The sequence below is a fragment of the Balaenoptera physalus genome, assembly GCF_965194825.1.
Source record: "Balaenoptera physalus genome assembly, chromosome: Y".
NCBI lineage: Eukaryota > Metazoa > Chordata > Mammalia > Artiodactyla > Balaenopteridae > Balaenoptera > Balaenoptera physalus.
The window spans coordinates 3,662,163-3,680,482 of NC_138904.1; positions in this window are offsets into that span (position 1 = coordinate 3,662,163).

Genomic DNA, 18,320 nt, shown 5'->3' on the forward strand with positions numbered 1-18,320 from the left:
TAATCAAATACAGTTTCTAAATTATAAGGAAAGTACAATAAAGGACTAAAACTTAGCTGGCTATAATTAAAAGGCACATACTCTTCTAGACACCATGAAAATATCCCCTTGAATCTACACATCAAATATGAGAGGGAGAGATTATTTTCTTCCATTTACTGTTGAACAACTGACACAAAAAGATACTGTATAGCACAGGGGGGTCAGCTCGGTGCTTTGTGATGACCTAGAGGGGTGGGATAGGGAGGGTGGGAGAGAGGCTCAAGAGGGAGGGGATGTGGGGATGTATGTCTGCATGTGGCTGATTCACTTTGTTGTGCGACAAGGCTAGCACAGTACTGTGAAGCAGCTATACTCCAATAAAGATCTATTAAAAAAAAAAAAAAAGATACCCGGTAATTGCCCCAATCACACAACCAGTAAAGCGCAGAGCTTCTGCAAAAATCCGAGTCTTGCAAACTATTATATATATAGGATGGATAAACAACAAGGTTGTGCTGTACAGCAAAGGAACTATATTCAATATCTGGTGATAAACCATAACGGAAAAGAATACGGAAAAGAATATGTATGCATAACTGAATCATTTTGCTGTGCAGCAGAAATTAATACAACATTGTAAATCAACTCTACTTCAATGAAATAAATTTTTTTAAAAACCAAGTCTTTTCCATATACTACACTGCACTCCCCACCCCCGTCATCCCAAATTCTTTTTTTTTTTTGAATTTTAGAATTTTATTTATTTTTTTATACAGCAGGTTCTTATTAGTTATCCATCTTATACATATTAGTGTATATATGTCAAGACTTGCCTCACGTACTGCATTGCTCTGGAGTTCTGATGCAGAGAGAAGTAATAAGACATAAAATTATTGGTTTCTATTCATCTACTCTCCATGTCTTCTTCTTTCCTCCCTTCCTTCTTTCCTTTCAACTTCCATAGTAATTGTTGATTCATAAGTCGCAATTCGAATTAATCCTACAGAGGATTAATATGTCAAGTATCTTCGTGATGACCCATCTCTTTTAATAGCAGAAAATACTTTCTTTCAAAATATACAAATATTACATACGATATGTCCTCAAGAAACATCAGGGTTTTCTTTTTTTCAGGAAATAAACAAAATAATACTTCCAATATGCATTTCTTATCATTGTTTATTCTGAATAAATAACTATATATGTGTGTGTGTTTTATATATAAATATGCTTTTATAAAACCAGATAGATAAGATATAATATGCTTAAGGTCTAGACCATCAGAATGGTCCACACACACATATAAATTCTTATTGTTGACATGAACTGAAAAACAAACAAAAACACGTAGATATATAGGCTCCTTTTCTTGCACAGATAAAGCGGATTTTTCCAAAAACACCATCAAATCCATTGTCTTAGGATACCAAGCGGTGGCAGGACAAAAGGTTCTATTACTCCCTCTCTGCCTCTCTAATTTCATACCCCGTGTCATGACGTATTTATGTACAAATTGTCTAATTGTCACTAGATCATCTTCATACTTCAGTCTGTAAATCTCCACGACAGAGTTCAAAGATGGCCTTTCTTGTACAGACATGTGCTTTAGAGGTACTGCTTTCTACCCAGTCTCAAATATACTTTCCTTTTGTTCATAAAACGCTCACGAAGTTCAAGGGCAGAAAATGACATTCAAATGTGTCAGGCAGAAAGAGCCCCAGCAAAGATGATTCCTGTGCTGTTTGTGTTCATTTATGGCATTTTAGGACAATGATTACGTAAATGTGTGTTTGCGGAATTTTAAGGTCTGATGTATCCTGTTGGAAGGGGAACGGAAAAATTGACTAATCAGACTGAGGTCATTACCTGCCTAACCTAAACATTTACTTGGATGATCATTTTTTAAAAATAATCGAAAGCTGATAAATAGAGAGCAGTGAAGGGAGATTTATAATAGGACATAAACTTCATTTTTAAGCCTCTGTCTGAGGGCACTGATAGAATCAAATACTTCTGCGTTCTTTGAAGAATATAAATTGTTTCATGGCTGGCTGTTCCCGGGGACTTGCTTATTCACTGTCGGGGATCAAAGATAAGGACTGGGGTGTCCAGCTGAAATGAGAGGTGTGTACAGTGTTGATAAAAATCAGAGGCCCTTCTGATACTAATGGGCCCATCAAACAGCTCCCCTATACAAATAGCTTCCCTGGCTCTTTGGAATCAAGCAACTTCACTTTCTTAGAGGCGAAGGAATTGCCCTACCTGTCCTGCCTTCCAAGATGGGGCCAGGCTTCGGGATATTATGTAGCTAGCTTTTATGGGGCACTGGGGAGCTTTCCTTCAATACATCCCCTGGAAACAGCAAAGACTTTTAGGATTCCACTTTGGAATTCTGCCATCATGTACTGCTCAGACCAGGGGAGAACTAAAGGAAACTCTTAATCTTTCATGCTTCCTCCCAATCTAGCATTTGTAATAGACATGGGTTTCAGGTGAAGTGGACGGGTATGGAGTCCATCTAAATCGTTTTCGCTCACAGCAACACGTTCAGATTTGATTAATAATGAGATGACTTGAGTAGAGCACAGAGAACTCTGCTCAATATTATTTAACAACCTAAATGGGAAAAGAATTTGGAAAAGAATAGATACATGTATATGTTATACCTGGATCACTTTGCCGTACATCTGAAACTATCACAACATTGTTAATCAGCTATACTCCAATATAAAATAAAAAGTTAAACTATATATATATATATAAATTAATGAGATGACTTGTAAGAGAACATTGGTACATGTGGTCCACTCTGGCCCACAGTGCCGTTTACTAATCAACCCCGAGTATTTGGGAAAATGTTGGCATGTCCCTCCTAAAGAGTTATTAGCAAGTTTCCTTAACATTCGGTCTAGTTTCCCTAAGTCCTATGGAAATATTTGCTTTTGTTCTATATTAATTTTTCTGACCCAGACAATATATTAGCATTCCTCTGCTTAAAATGAAAGATGGTATTCTTTTGAGAATTTTGTAGCAACTTGAGAATAGATACAGATTTAGATGCCCATATACAAATATTAGGCTACACACACAGAGCTGCACACAAACTCTGGTATAAACCACCCAAAGCAAACCACAAACATTTACCCCCAACTCCGTCTCCATCAAAAGTCTCAACTCCTGTGCTTCCATCAACCACCCAACCCCATAGAAACAGGCCCACATCACTTACTTAAGGCAGAATCAGCACTATTTGCTTTGCTTCAGGACCTCAGGCTTGTCAACACATATGGTTCACACATGTGGAGCTGGGGGGCCAGGAGCAGTACAGCTGGAATCTGCGAGTTCCTATAATTAGACCTCATCCCTCAGAGGACAGAGGAGGAAATTACAGTAAGCGAGGTTTCCTAATTTTTCCAAAGTTGCAGAGTTCATCCCGTTAATCCATTAATAAGAGGGCAAACGGAGACAGTGTACACCTACAACGAATATAATGTGATATGTCAGTTATCTCTCAAGTAAATCAAAAAAGAGCAAAGGTATTAAAATCTAGTTCTTAGCCTTCCAGCTCTCTCTCTCCATTCAGAAAAAAACTGACTGAGTTTCTCATGTGTGTGAGGTCTTTAGCTGAGTTCCATTGATGAATTAGATGACTAAAATAGAACCAGTCCCTTTCCTAACAGTATTTGGGGAGACAGAAGGTAAACAAGAAATTAAAAGGTCGTTTAAGTTCCATGGTAGGAAAAACACTGATTTCAGAGAGGGCTACCTGCCCCTGTATGGCTTGAATGGATTGTAGGAGAAATTATAATGCATGACCACATATATTTATTCTAATCAGGGCACTAATCCTGTGTGAGGACCCCACCCTCATGAACTCATCTAAATCTAATCACCTCCCCATGTCCAAATACCATCATATGGGGGGTTAGCACCTCAAAATATGAATTTGGGGAAACACAGATGTTCATCCAGATCATGTATATAATGTATGTCTGTTCCTCAGAAAACTAAAAATAGAATTACCATATGACCCAGCAATCCCACTCCTGGCCATTTATTGAGACAAATCTATAAACTGAAAAGATACATGCATCCGTATGTTCACTGCAGCTCTATTTACAATAGCCCAAACATGAAAACCACCTAAGTGTCCATCGAGAGATGGATGAAGAAGATGTGGTACATATATACAGTGGAATACTACTCAGCCATAAAAAAGAATGAAATAATGCCATTTGCAGCAACATGGATGGACTTAGAGATGATCATACTAAGTGAAGTCAGTCAAAGACAAATATCATCTGATATCATTTATATGTGGAATCTAAAATACTGCACAGGGGCTTCCCTCGTGGCGCAGTGGTTGAGAATCTGCCTGCTAATGCAGGGGACACGGGTTCGAGCCCTGGCCTGGGAGGGTCCCGAGTGCCGTGGAGCAGCTGGGCCCGTGAGCCACAACTACTGAGCCTGCGTGTCTGGAGCCTGTGCTCCACAACAAGAGAGGCCACGACAGTGAGAGGCCCGTGCACCGCGATGAAGAGTGGCCCCCGCTTGCCACAACTAGAGAAAGCCCTCGCACAGAAACGAAGACCCAACACAGCCAAAAATAAATAAATTAATTAATTAAAAAAAAAATATATATCTATTAAAAAAATAAGTAAAATAAAATACGGCACAAATGAACTTATCTACAAAACAGAAACAGACTCACAGATGTAGAGAACAGGTTTGCGGTTGTCAAGGGGGAGGGGGGTGAGGAAGGGATGGATTGGGAGTCTGGGATTAGCAGATATAAACTAGTATATATAGGATGGATAAACAATGAGGCCCTACAGCACAGGGAACTATACTCAATATCCTATGATAGGGGCTTCCCTGGTGGCGCAGGGGTTAAGAATCCGCCTGCCAATGCAGGGGACACGGGTTCGAGCCCTGGTCCGGGAAGATCCCACATGCCGCGGAGCAACAAAGCCTGTGCGCCACAACTACTGAGCCTGCGCTCTAGAGCCCGCGAGCCACAACTACTGAGCCCGCACACCTAGAGCCCATGCTCCACAAGAGAAGCCACTGCCATGAGAAGCCCATGTACTACAACAAAGAGTAGCCTCTGCTCGCCGCAACTAGAGAAAGCCAGCGTGCAGCAACGAAGACTCAACAGAGGCAAAAATAACTAACTAAATAAAATTTTTAGAAAATTAAAAAAAAGAGAACAGAATGTCTCTATGTGTATAACTGAGTCGCTTTGCTGTACAGCAGAGACTGGCACAGCATTGTAAATCAACTAGACTTCAATAAAAAAATGTATGTCTAGACACATTGGATATATTTATTTATCATAACTATAACTATTTTATGCATAATATGTATTTATACTTAATACAAATATTTGTGCTTTATTTATATACATATGTATGTATGTATATGCAATAGGTATGGATATACTCATACACATTGTATAAAACATATATGCACACGTCACATACATATGTGTACACTTGCATGTGTGCCACAATGAATCAAGCTTCATGCTCGCATGGGGCCACCTGGAATGCAGCTTTCTGAATTATATGAGACAATTCCATTCTAACCCGATATATTGAGCATTTCCATTCTGCCCAAATGCATCAGACAGAAAGATGAAAAGAGCACTTTTGCTGACCCCAATGTGTTCACAATCTACTGGGCAGAAAGAGCCTTTTCTGTATTGCCTGGATATGCACATGGATGGATTTCTAGCAGAAAAGGGATGTCTGAGGTTAGGGACTGGGGCGGACCCAAAGTACCCCGTTAAAATAAACCAGCATTTATTTACGAAGGGCCTGCTACGTTCCAAGTGTTTTCTACGTTTCACCTCATTCTATAGTCTTTGTACTCTTGGAGATATTACTATCCTGGTTTTACTGGAAAGGAAAACACAGCACGGAGAATTGACTTAAAGTTGGGACTGGAGAACTGCTAAGTCGGGGCCTGATCTGAATGCAGCTGTGCTTGCCACTAACTGCCATCAGCTTCCCTCCACTGGTGGTTTCCAGCCTGTGCTCCTCTGAGCCTTGAGATTCCACAGAGGAGGGAGACCCAGGGACTGGGGAACAAAGCCCTTGATTTTTCTGTCACGTGCGTTTGGCTCAGCCTACAATCCAATTGGGAGAAAATCCCACTGCTACGTTTGCACTTGGAATCCACTTGGCTGCACCATATTGAGGTCTGAGAGGCACATCCCATATCCATCTGTACCCCGGCTTTCTGTGTCCTTTTAGAATCATTTGATCCATGCTATCTCTATAATGCAGCATTCGCTTTTTCATTTTATGAGCATCTTTCTCATCTTCAGGGTCCCTACTCAATGATTTATTATCGGTCAATGAGATATACTTTGTTTCGAAACAAAATCAGGGACATAGAGAACAGACCTGTGGTTGCCAAGGGGAAGTGGGAGAGGTGGCAGGATAGACTGGAGGAATGGATTGGGAGTCTGGGGTTAGCAGTTGCAAACTAGTACAGATAGGATGGATAAACAACAAGGTCCTACTGCAGAGCCCAGGGAACGACATTCAATATCCTGTGACAAACCATCGTGGAAATGAATATGTAAAAGGATATGCGTATGTGTGTGTATATATATATATATATATATATATATATATATACACACACACACATGTATATATATACATGTATAACTGAGTCACACTGTAATTCAACTATACTTCAACAAAAAAAATTTAAAAAAGAAGGTATACCTGTCTCCCTTTTTCCTAGAAAAACTAAGGCATGGTCCCAACTTAATGATCCAAGGGAAAAGATACATAAAAACAACTTAACCAAAGAAGAGAACCGACATGAAGGGTCCTGCTGATGTGATGTGCTCTCGGTAATTGTTGGAGACAGGCTAACCACCGGCCTCTTTGAATTTGTCTTAGCTTGTGGATTATCAGTAATCACTGGAGGAGAGTCCAAGGAAACCACGGTGTCTCCCCACAGCGACAGCATTCTCTTTCCCTACCCTCTCTTTGGAGGGTCTATTTTATAAACTCCATATCTTCCATCCCCTCAAGGTAAGTGAAAGGCATCACTGATTTGTTTCATGTTCTAAAGCAGAAAGTTCTCCTGGGGTCAGGGGGCAGGACAGAAGACACTAAGATTTTTCTTTCTTAATGATATATTTATTCAGCTCAGCTGTAAGAGCAATATTTTAAAAACAGTCCTCATTTTCCCTAGCCAAGGGGTGTGATGTTGACCAAAATACTAAATCCAGTGGACCGGTGGCTCTTGAGAAGTGCCTCTATCAAAATCACTAGATAAAAATATCCTTTTCCTCCTTTATAAACTATTTTAGTCCTATTTCCACGACTCCTGCCCCCTGAACGCCAGTCTGGAAATATTAGGGGAAGAGTGGCTAGGAATGTCGCCTGCCATTTCAGCAAGCAAAGATGTTGCAGCCATCAAGCCCTCAGTCACTGCAGCCGCCCCCAACTGGGCACCTTGAGGGGATTCAGGATGGAGAAAAACAGGATACTGGCCCCAGCGAACTAAGGTGCATATCAAAGGAATGATTTCAATGAGACCAGACTCTTGCATCTTCCCATACACAGAAATGCGATACATTCATTAACTTGAGATGTCTGGTTTTCTCTAGTTAAATTAACAGTAACCTTTTGATGTTGGAACGACTAGGTCTTTGTGGCAGAAACCCCTACATATCCAGGCTCCACCCCTACCTTTTTGGAGCAGTCCCTCAGAGCTATCTGAGGTGCTGCTTGCCAGGCTTAAGTCCTCAGAAAGTCCACCAGAGAAAACATTATTCTCAACTTTCAGGTTGTGCTTTTTTTTTTTTTTCAGTTGAAAGCAGCAACTGTCTATGTGGGGATCAGAAATGATTCTGTGGATAAATGCATTTGAAATGTTCACTAATCAGACTCTTCTGATGGATTTTAGTTGGTTTTTAAAAAATTTTTGTTGGAGTAGAGATGATTTACGATGTTGTGTTAGTTTCAGGTGTACAGCAAAGTGAATCAGTTATACATACACATATATCCACTCTTTTTTTAGATTCCTTTCCCATATAGGCCATTACAGAGTATTGAGTAGAGTTCCCTGTGCTATACAGTAGGTCCTTATTAGTTATCTATTATATATATAGTAGTGTGTATACGTCAATCTCAATCTTCCAGTTTATCCCTCCCACCCCTTACCCCTTGGTAACCATAAGTTTGTTTTCTACATCTGTAACTCTATTTCCATTTTGTAGATAAGTTCATTTGTACCCTTACCATATGATCCAGCAATCCCACTCCTGGGCATATAACCGGAGGAAACCATAATTTGAAAAGACACATGCACCCCCATGGTCACAGCAGCTCTATTTACAATAGGCAAGACACGGAAGCAACCTAAATGTCCATCGACAGATGAATGGATAAAGAAGATGTGACACATATATACAAAGGAATATTACTGAACCATAAAAAAGAATGAAATAATGCCATTTGCAGCAACATGGATGGACCTAGAGATGACCATACTACGTGAAATCAGTCAAAAACAAATATCACATGATAGCACTTATAGTGGAATCTAAAAAAAGGATTTTAGTTTTATAGAAAAAAGGTATGTACACATTTCCCTAGTTGTTCAGTGTCGTGTATGAGGTAGGTTTGGAACACTGCATTTAATATCACTGATACATCTCCTTAGAAGAACTGTTTGCATGAATTAGAATCCATTCCCACCATCTCCCCAGCGTGGAAAAACACGAACGTGAACGTGACATCTACTAAAATAAAACGAAGGACAATGGATTTTTTTTTTTTCTTTAAAAATAATTTAACAGGATAATTCACTTTTACAGTCTTCAGTTGAATGTATTATCAAAATTCTCCCACCGAAGGCTGCTTGACTGGAACACGGGACATGAGCATTGTGTCTAGCGCTCTCTGCAAAGTGTACTGACTTTGCATGCGGGCAAATTAGCCCTCCTGATCGTGACCACAGTCGAAGGATCATCAAAGTGTCTCCCTAGCGTTAAGTTTTGTTAGCCAGTACACAGAAGTACGTGGTGTAATTAAAAGTCCCCTTTTTTTCTAGGACAGGAAGAGGAAGGAAGGGGACAAAACAACATGAGAGGCAGGAGGTAGGAAGTCAGGAGGGAAAAGAAGAAAACTCTCTGGGAAGACATTTTTAATAACGGGAGAGAAACAAAAACAAAAACAGACATACCTGCACATTTGTGTCCAGATGTGGCATGATTCGTCGGCCCTGGCTTTGGAAATGAGTTTCTGAGATGCGCTGACTGTTGTAACGGTCCCTTCCCTTGGGGCTACCGTGGACTCCACACTCCTAAGCCCATCTGCCCACGGGGAAGTGATGTCTTCTGTGCAAGAGTCCGGTCTCATTGAAATCATTCCTTTGATATGCACCTTAGTTCGAATATCCTGCTTTTCTCCATCCTGAAACCACATAAGGTTATCTTTAAAAACCACCTAAAATCATTTTGTTGAATGAAGGGCAAGTTTTAAATTTACCCCAAATAATAATTCTATGATTAATTAATTCTAGCTAATTTCATGGCTTTTTGATCTTTAACTGATATTCCAAAATTATAACACTTATCAATAGTAAACTTAAGTATGTTATATTTAACTATAAACATTTAACTATATACGTAATTATATATATAATCTATCAATCATCTATCTATATGTCCATCTTATGTATCCAGCCATCCACCTTATCTATCTTATCTCTATCTATCTATATAGCCATCTATATCGATCCATCTATCATCTATCAATCCATCTATTTATATCTATCTATCTATCCATCATATCTATCTATCTATCAGCTATATGCATACACATCAGCTATATAAAGAAAATTCACTCTTGAAATGATTGCCTATTTCTTCAGCATGCACGTGTCCCAGGAAAGATTTCCACAAAATCTGCAGAGTGTTTGAAGCATTCTGACCAAAACTACAGGGGATGTGGCACAACAGAAGCCATTAGGGGCATTCTGAGGGCCCCTCGATGAACCCAACTGCCTTTGCAATCTGGATGGACATGGAGAGAGCAGTCCCCTTCTGGCCAGGAGAAATGTGCTCATTTTAAGCCTCTCTGGGCAGAGAAAACCATCCAGGAGTTCTTCTAGGGGCCCCGAATCACAGGGTCTCACCAGGGAATAAGCTCTGATTTGCAGCTGCTGGTGACTGAGCTGGTTCCTCTCCATCCCCTCCCTGCATCGAGGCTGCCTTAGGGAAAGCAGCAGCTGGATGTATTTATGAGGCATCTGTAAATGATTCTCCCGGGCAGACACTAGCATGGCCCGCTATTCAGTAAATAAAATGCAATCTCTCCAGGCTGCGCCAGTTGCCTCGCAGGACTGATATCTACCTGGAGGCTAGTAGAGTTCTATCCAATTTTGACCATGAGGAATTATATTCCAGATTTGAGGATTTGAAGCTGGAATACCGTACTCTTGAAATAATGGCCTGGATGACCATAGTTTATAACTCTATCTTATGCTATAACTCTATCTCCCGCTGTTAGAAATAAAATCTCTTTCTCAAAATAAAGATACAGTGGTATCAGATCAAACGTGGCAGAGAACAAACAGAAATATGCTGGTCCAGGGACAGTGTCGAATTAGCACAGGAGGTTGTGTGGAATTTAGAAATACAAAGAGCTTCCTCGCCGCAGAAATGTAGCAAGTCAGTTACTCCGGATGTTTGTGGATCTTAAAGGGGGAGATGAGTCTGGATATTAAAAAAGGAACTAAGATGACTTCAACCCTCATTTACCTTCCCATTCAAGAGAGATCACTTCTGCATGGTGAATTAAATCAGGGGGCTGGGAGCTCAAATGTAATGATGTTTTGTGGACCTCGAGACCTCTTGCACAGAATCACAGCAAACAAAGGGTTCAGTTCAGACCCTAAAACTAATTACTGGGCAGTCTCTCTGCAAAAACACCACCCCGGAGTTTCTGAATGTGCAAAAATGGGCACAGATTTCAGACCTGTGGATATTCATATGTTTTCACATGCAACCATATGTTCCTTGCTGAAGTTTTCAATCCATTTTATGAGAGCACGCACACACGCACACACACACACACACACACACACACTGTAATGCATGTCTCATATATTTCCTCCAATGAATTCTCGTTCTGTCCTGAAACAGGTACTTGTCTTTAGAAATAATCTTTGCATACTACTTGAATCTAAATAGGAAGAGATGATCAAGATAGTTGTTTGTGGGAAATACTGTGTGTAATTCATTTTTCACTAAATGTGTGCCCGTTATCAGGTAGCAAAATGAACAGCTAATGGGTAGGGCGCTTTAGAATTTCCACAGCCCTTTGGCATGGCTTATGTCCAGAATTATTTTTCAAATGTGGATCCAAGTCACCTCCTATGTGTCACGAATAAGCCATAAGCCCATGGGCAAGTTTCTTCACCCTTCTAATGCCCCCTGTTCTAAGGTATAGACATGCTATGTAGATAAGAATTAACATGTGTAAAATATGTGATGTAAAATCTGGTGATAGTGCCTATTTGGATGATGAGGAGGATGAGAAGGAAGAAGATATTGAAATACACTGTTCTCTTGGGCAGAATTCCAGTGAGGCAGCACCTGATGCAAATGACTTATTCATAAAAGATTGTAAGCAAGTAATGGAAGCAAGACATTGCCAGGAGATTTGTTCAAGATGGCGGAGTAGAAGGACGTGCGCTCACTCCCTCTTGAGAGAGCACCAGAATCACAACTAACTGCTGAACAGTCATTGACAGGAAGACACTGGAACTCACCAAAAAAGATACCCCACATCCAAAGACAAACGAGAAGCCACAGTGAAACAGTAGGAGGGGCGCAATCATGATAAAATCAAATCCCATAACCACTGGGTGGGTGACTCACAAACTGGAGAACACTTATACCACAGAAGTCCACCCACTGGCGTGAAGGTTCTGAGCCCCACATCAGGCTTCCCAACGTGGAGGTCTGGCAACGGGAGGAGGAATTCCTAGAGAATCAGACTTTGAAGCCTAGTGGGAATTGATTGCAGGACTTCAACAGGACTGGGGGAAACAGATACTCCACTCTTGGAGGGCACACACAAAGTAGTGTGCGCACTGGGACCCAGGGGAAGGAGCAGTGACCCTGGGGGAGACTGAACCAGACCTACCTGCTAGTGTTGGAAGGTCTCCTGCAGAGGCGGGGATTGTCTCTGTTTCACCGTGGGGACAAGGACACTGGCAGCAGAAGTTCTGGGAAGTACTCCTGGGCATGAGCCCTCCCAGAGTCTGCCATTAGCCCCACCAAAGAGCCCAGGTAGGCTCCAGTGTTGGGTTGTCTCACGCCAAACAACCAAAGGGGAGGGAACGCAGCCCCACCCATCAGCAGACAAGTGGATTAAAGTTTTACTGAGCTCTGCCCACCAGAGCAACACCCAGCTCTACCCACCATCACCAGTCTCTCCCATCAGGAAACTTGCACAAGCCTCGTAGATAGCCTCATCCACCAGAGTGCAGACAGCAGAAGCAAGAAGAACTACAGTAGTGCAGCCTGTGGAAGGAAAACCTCATTCACAGAAAGATAGACAAAATGAAAAGGCAGAGGGTTATGTAACAGATGAAGGAACAAGATAAAACCCCAGAAAAACAACTAAATGGAGTGGAGATAGGAAACACTCCAGAAAAAGAATTCAGAATAATGATAGTGAAGATGATCCAGGGCCTCGGAAAAGAATACAGGCAAAGATTGAGAAGATGCAAGAAATGTTTAACAAAGACCTAGAAGAATTAAAGAACAAACACCTAGAAGAATTAAAGAACAAACAGAGATGAACAATACAATAACTGAAATGAAAAATACACTAGAAGGAATCAGTAGCAGAATAACTTAGGCAGAAGAATGGATAAGTGACCTGGAAGACAGAATGGTGGAATTCACTGCCGCAGAACAGAATAAAGAAAAAGGAATGAAAAGAAATGAAGACAGCCTAAGAGACCTCTGGGACAACATTAAACGCAACAACATTCGCATTATAGGGGTCCCAGAAGGAGAAGAGAGAGAGAAAGGACCCGAGAAAATATTTGAAGAGATTATAGTTGAAAACTTCCCTAACATGGGAAAGGAAATAGCTACCCAAGTCCAGGAAGTGCAGAGAGCCCCAGGCAGGATATACACAAGGAGAAACATGCCGAGACACATAGTAATCAAACTGACAAAAATTAAAGACAAAGAAAAATTATTGAAAGCACCAAGGGAAAAATGACAAATAACATACAAGGGAACTCCCATAAGGTTAACAGCTGATTTCTCAGCAGAAACTCAACAAGCCAGAAGGGAGTGGCATGACATATTTAAAGTGATGAAAGGGAAGAACCTACAACCAAGATTACTCTACCCGGCAAGGATCTCATTTGGATTCGATGGAGAAATCAAAAGCTTTACAGACAAGCAAAAGCTAAGAGAATTCAGCACCACCAAACCAGCTCTACAAAAAATGCTAAAGGAACTTCTCTAAGTGGGAAACACAAGAGAAGAAAAGGACCTACAAAAACAAACCCATAACAATTAAGAAAATGGTAATAGGAACATACATATCAATAATTACCTTAAATGTGAATGGATTAAATGCTCCAACCAAAAGACACAGGCTTGCTGAATGGATACAAAAACAAGACCCATATATATGCTGTCTGCAAGAGACCCACTTCAGACCTAGGGACACATACAGACTGAAAGTGAGGGGATGGAAAAAGATATTCCATGCAAATGGAAATCAAAAGAAAGCTGGAGTCGCAACACTCATATCAGATAAAATAGACTTTAAAATAAAGAATGTTACAAGAGACAAGAAAGGACACTACATAATGATCAAGGGATCAGTCCAAGAAGAAGATATAACAATTATAAATATATATACACCCAACATAGGAGCACCACAATACATAAGGCAAATGCTAACAGCTATAAAAGAGGAAGTCGACAGCAACACAATAATAGTCGGGGACTTTAACACCTCACTTACACAAATGGACAGATCATCCAGACAGAAAATTAATAAGGAAACACAAGCTTTAAATGACACAATAGGCCAGATAGATTTAATTGATATTTATAGGACATTCCATTCAAAAACAGCAGAATACACTTTCTTCTCAAGTGCACACGGAACATTCTCCAGGATAGATCACATCTTGGGTCACAAATCAAACCTCAGTAAATTTAAGAAAATTGAAACCATATCAAGCATCATTTCTGACCACAATGCTATGAGATTAGGAATCAATTACACGGAAAAAAACGTAAAAAACACAAACACATGGAGGCTAAACCAGACATTACTAAATAACCAAGAAATCACTGAAGAAATCAAAGAGGAAATCAAAAAATACCTAGAGACAAATGACAACGAAAACACGACGATCTGTAACCTATGGGATGCAGCAAAAGCAGTTCTAAGAGGGAAGTTTATAGCAATACAAGCCTACCTCAAGAAACAAGAAAAATCTCAAATAAACAATCTAACTTTACACCTAAAGGAACTAGGGAAAGAAGAACAAACAAAACCCAAAGTTAGTAGAAGGAAAGAAATCATAAAGATCAGAGCAGAAATAAATGAAAAGGAAATGAAGGACACATTAGCAAAGATCAATAAAACTAAAAGCTGGTTCTTTGAGAAGATAAACAAAATTGATAAACCATTAGCCAGACTCATCAAGAAAAAGAGGGAGAGGACTCAAATCAATAAAATTAGAAATGAAAAAGGAGAAGTTACAACAGACACTGCAGAAATACAAAGCATCCTAAGAGACTACTACAAGCAACTCTATGCCAATAAAATGGACAACCTGGGAGAAATGGACAAATTTTTAGAAAGGTATAACCTTCCAAGACTGAACTGGGAAGAAACAGAAAATATGAACAGACCAATCACAAGTAATGAAATTGAAACTGATTAAAAATCTTCCAACAAACAAAAGTCCAGGACCAGACAGCTTCACAGGTGAACTCTAGCAAACATTTAGAGAAGAGCTAACACCCATCCTTCTCAAACTCTTCCAAAAACCTGCAGAAGAAGGAACACTCTCAAACTCATTCTATGAGGCCACCATCACCCTGTTACCAAAACCAGATGAAGATACTACAAAAAAAGAAAATTACAGACCAATATCACTGATGAATATAGATGCAAAAATCCTCAACAAAACACTAGCAAACAGAATCCAACAACACACTGAAAGGATCATACACCATGATCAAGTGGGATTTATCCCAGGGATGCAAGGATTCTTCAATATACACAAATCAATCAGTGTGGTACACCATATTAACAAATTGAAGGAGAAAAACCATATGATCATCTCAATAGATGCAGAAAAAGCTTTTGACAAAATTCAACACCCATTTATGATAAAAACTCTCCAGAAAGTGGGCATAGAGGGAACTTACCTCAACATAATAAAGGGCATATATGACAAACCCACAGCAAACATAATTCTCAATGGTGAAAAACTGAAAGCATTTCTTCTAAGATCAGGAACAAGACAAGGATGTCCATTCTCGCCACTATTATTCAACATAGCTTTGGAAGTTCCAGCCACGACAATCAGAGAAGAAAAAGAAATAAAAGGAATACAAATTGGAAAAGAAGTTAAACTGTCATTGTTTGCAGATGACATGATACTATACATAGAGACTCCTAAAGATGCCACCAGAAAACTATTAGAGCTAATCAATGAATTTGGTAAAGTTGCAGGATACAAAATTAATGTACAGAAATCTCTTGCATTCCTATACACTAATGATGAAAAATCTGAAAGAGAAATTAAGGAAGCACTCCCATTTACCATTGCAACAAAAAGAATAAAATACCTAGGAATAAACCTACCTAGGGAGACAAAAGACCTGTCTTCAGGAAACTATAAGACACTGATGAAAGAAATTAAAGATGATACAAACAGATGGAGAGATATACCATGTTCTTGGATTGGAAGAATCAACATTGTGAAAATGACTATACTACCCAAAGCAATCTACAGATTCAATGCAATCCCTATCAAATTACCAATGGCATTTTTTACAGAACTAGAACAAAAAATCTTAAAATTTGTATGGAGACGCAAAAGACCCCAAATAGCCAAAGCAGTCTTGAGGGGACAAAACGGAGCTGGAGGAATCAGACTCCCTGACCTCAGACTATACTACAAAGCTACAGTAATCAAGACAATATGATACTGGCATAAACACAGAAACATAGATCAATGGAACAGGATAGAAAGCCCAGAGATAAACCCATGCACTTATAGATAGAAAGCCCAGAGATAAACCCATGCACTTATAGTCAACTAATCTATGACAAAGGAGGCAAGGATATACAATGGAGAAAAGATAGTCTCTTCAACAAGTAGTAAAGTAAAGGAATGAAATTAGAACACTCCCTAACACCATACACAAAAATAAACTCAAAATGGATTAGAGACCTAAATGTAAGACTGGACACCATAAAACTCTTACAGGAAAACATAGGAAGAACACACTTTGACATAAGTCACAGCAAGATCTTTTTTGATCCACCTCCTAGAGTAATGGCAATAAAAACAAAAATAAACAAATGGGACCTAATGAAATGTAAAAGCTTTTGCAAAGCAAAGGAAACTACAAACAAGACGAAAAGACAACCCTCAGAACAGGAGAAAATATTTGCAAACGAATCAACGGACAAAGGATTAATCTCCAAAATATATAAACAGCTCATGCAGCTCAATATTAAAAAAAGAATCCAATCAAAAAATGGGCAGAAGACCTAAATAGACATTTCTCCAAAGAAGACATACAGATGGCCAAGAAGCACATGAAAAGTTGCTCAACATCACTAATTATTAGAGAAATGCAAATCAAAACTACAATGAGGTATCACCTCATACCAGTTAGAATGGGCATCATCAGAAAATCTACAAACAACAAATGCTGCAGAGGGTGTGGAGAAAAGGGAACCCTATTGCACTGTTGGTGGGAATGTAAGTTGATACAGCCACTATGGAGAACAGTATGGAGGTTCCTTAAAAAACTAAAAATAGAATTACCATATGACCCAGCAATCCCACTACTGGGCATATACCCTGAGAAAACCATAATTCAAAAAGACACATGCACCCCAATGTTCATTGCAGCACTATTTACAATAGCCAGGTCATGGAAGCAACCTAAATGCCCATCGACAGACGAATGGATAAAGAAGATGTGGTACATATATACAATGGAATATTACTCAGCCATAAGAAGGAATGAAATTGAGTTATTTGTAGAGACGTGGATGGATCTAGAGACTGTCATACCAAGTGAAGTAAATCAGAAAGAGAAAAACAAATATTGTATATTAACGCATAGATGTGGAACCTAGAAAATGGTACAGATGAACTGGTTTGCAGGGCAGAAATAGAGACACAGATGTAGAGAACAAATGTATGGACACTAAGGGGGGAAAGTGGTGGTGGGGGATGGTGGTGGGATGAATTGGGAGATTGGGATTGACATGTATACACTAATATGTATAAAATGGGTAAGTAATAAGAACCTGCTGTAGAAAAAAATAAATAAAATGAAATTCAAAAATTCAAAAAAAAAAAAGACATTGCAGGGGAAGAAGTTAAGGCACATTGTAGCCTCAGTTGGAGTTCAGCTCCACCCTGATCCTACAGAGAGCTCTGGAGTGTGAAGAATGGGGATGCTCGTCAACAACCTATTAATTCACTGAGCAGCCCCCAGAACCATGAATGATGCAGCCTCAGATGCCAATAGCACCAAAGCTGGAACACTCTCGAAGGACATTTTTCTGGAGAAGAATAATGCTGTGTGTGATCAGCAGTGAACACTCAGGGCAGCTGGTGATTACGTACAATGACCCCATGAAGGGAATCCAGAGGGGTGACAGAAGTAGTGTCCACTAGCATTGGTCTGTCTGTATTGGGCAACTATTTCAGAAGGGGAACCATTTTTACAATAGTTTCAAATAAATCTCAAGGTTGCAATTCTTTCAAAGTAATGAACTTATGTTTGTACTCCATGAATGGCTTCTGAAGAGAGACAGCAAGGTGATGGTAACCCAGCGTAGCCGGAAACTTCGTTTTGCCAAGGACTTGACCCCAACTGCAAAATTAATGGAAGTGCTGCAGGGAAATCGGAAGGAGCTGATGTACCTTGAGGAAGCAGTGACAAGTCACTGCTGTGAGGGGGTTTCTCTGCAGAGTCCGATGGTTGTTCCCCTAGGGATTCCATTAACATAATTGAAGGGAGGATTTATTGTGCTCTGGTTAAGTGGAATGAAAGG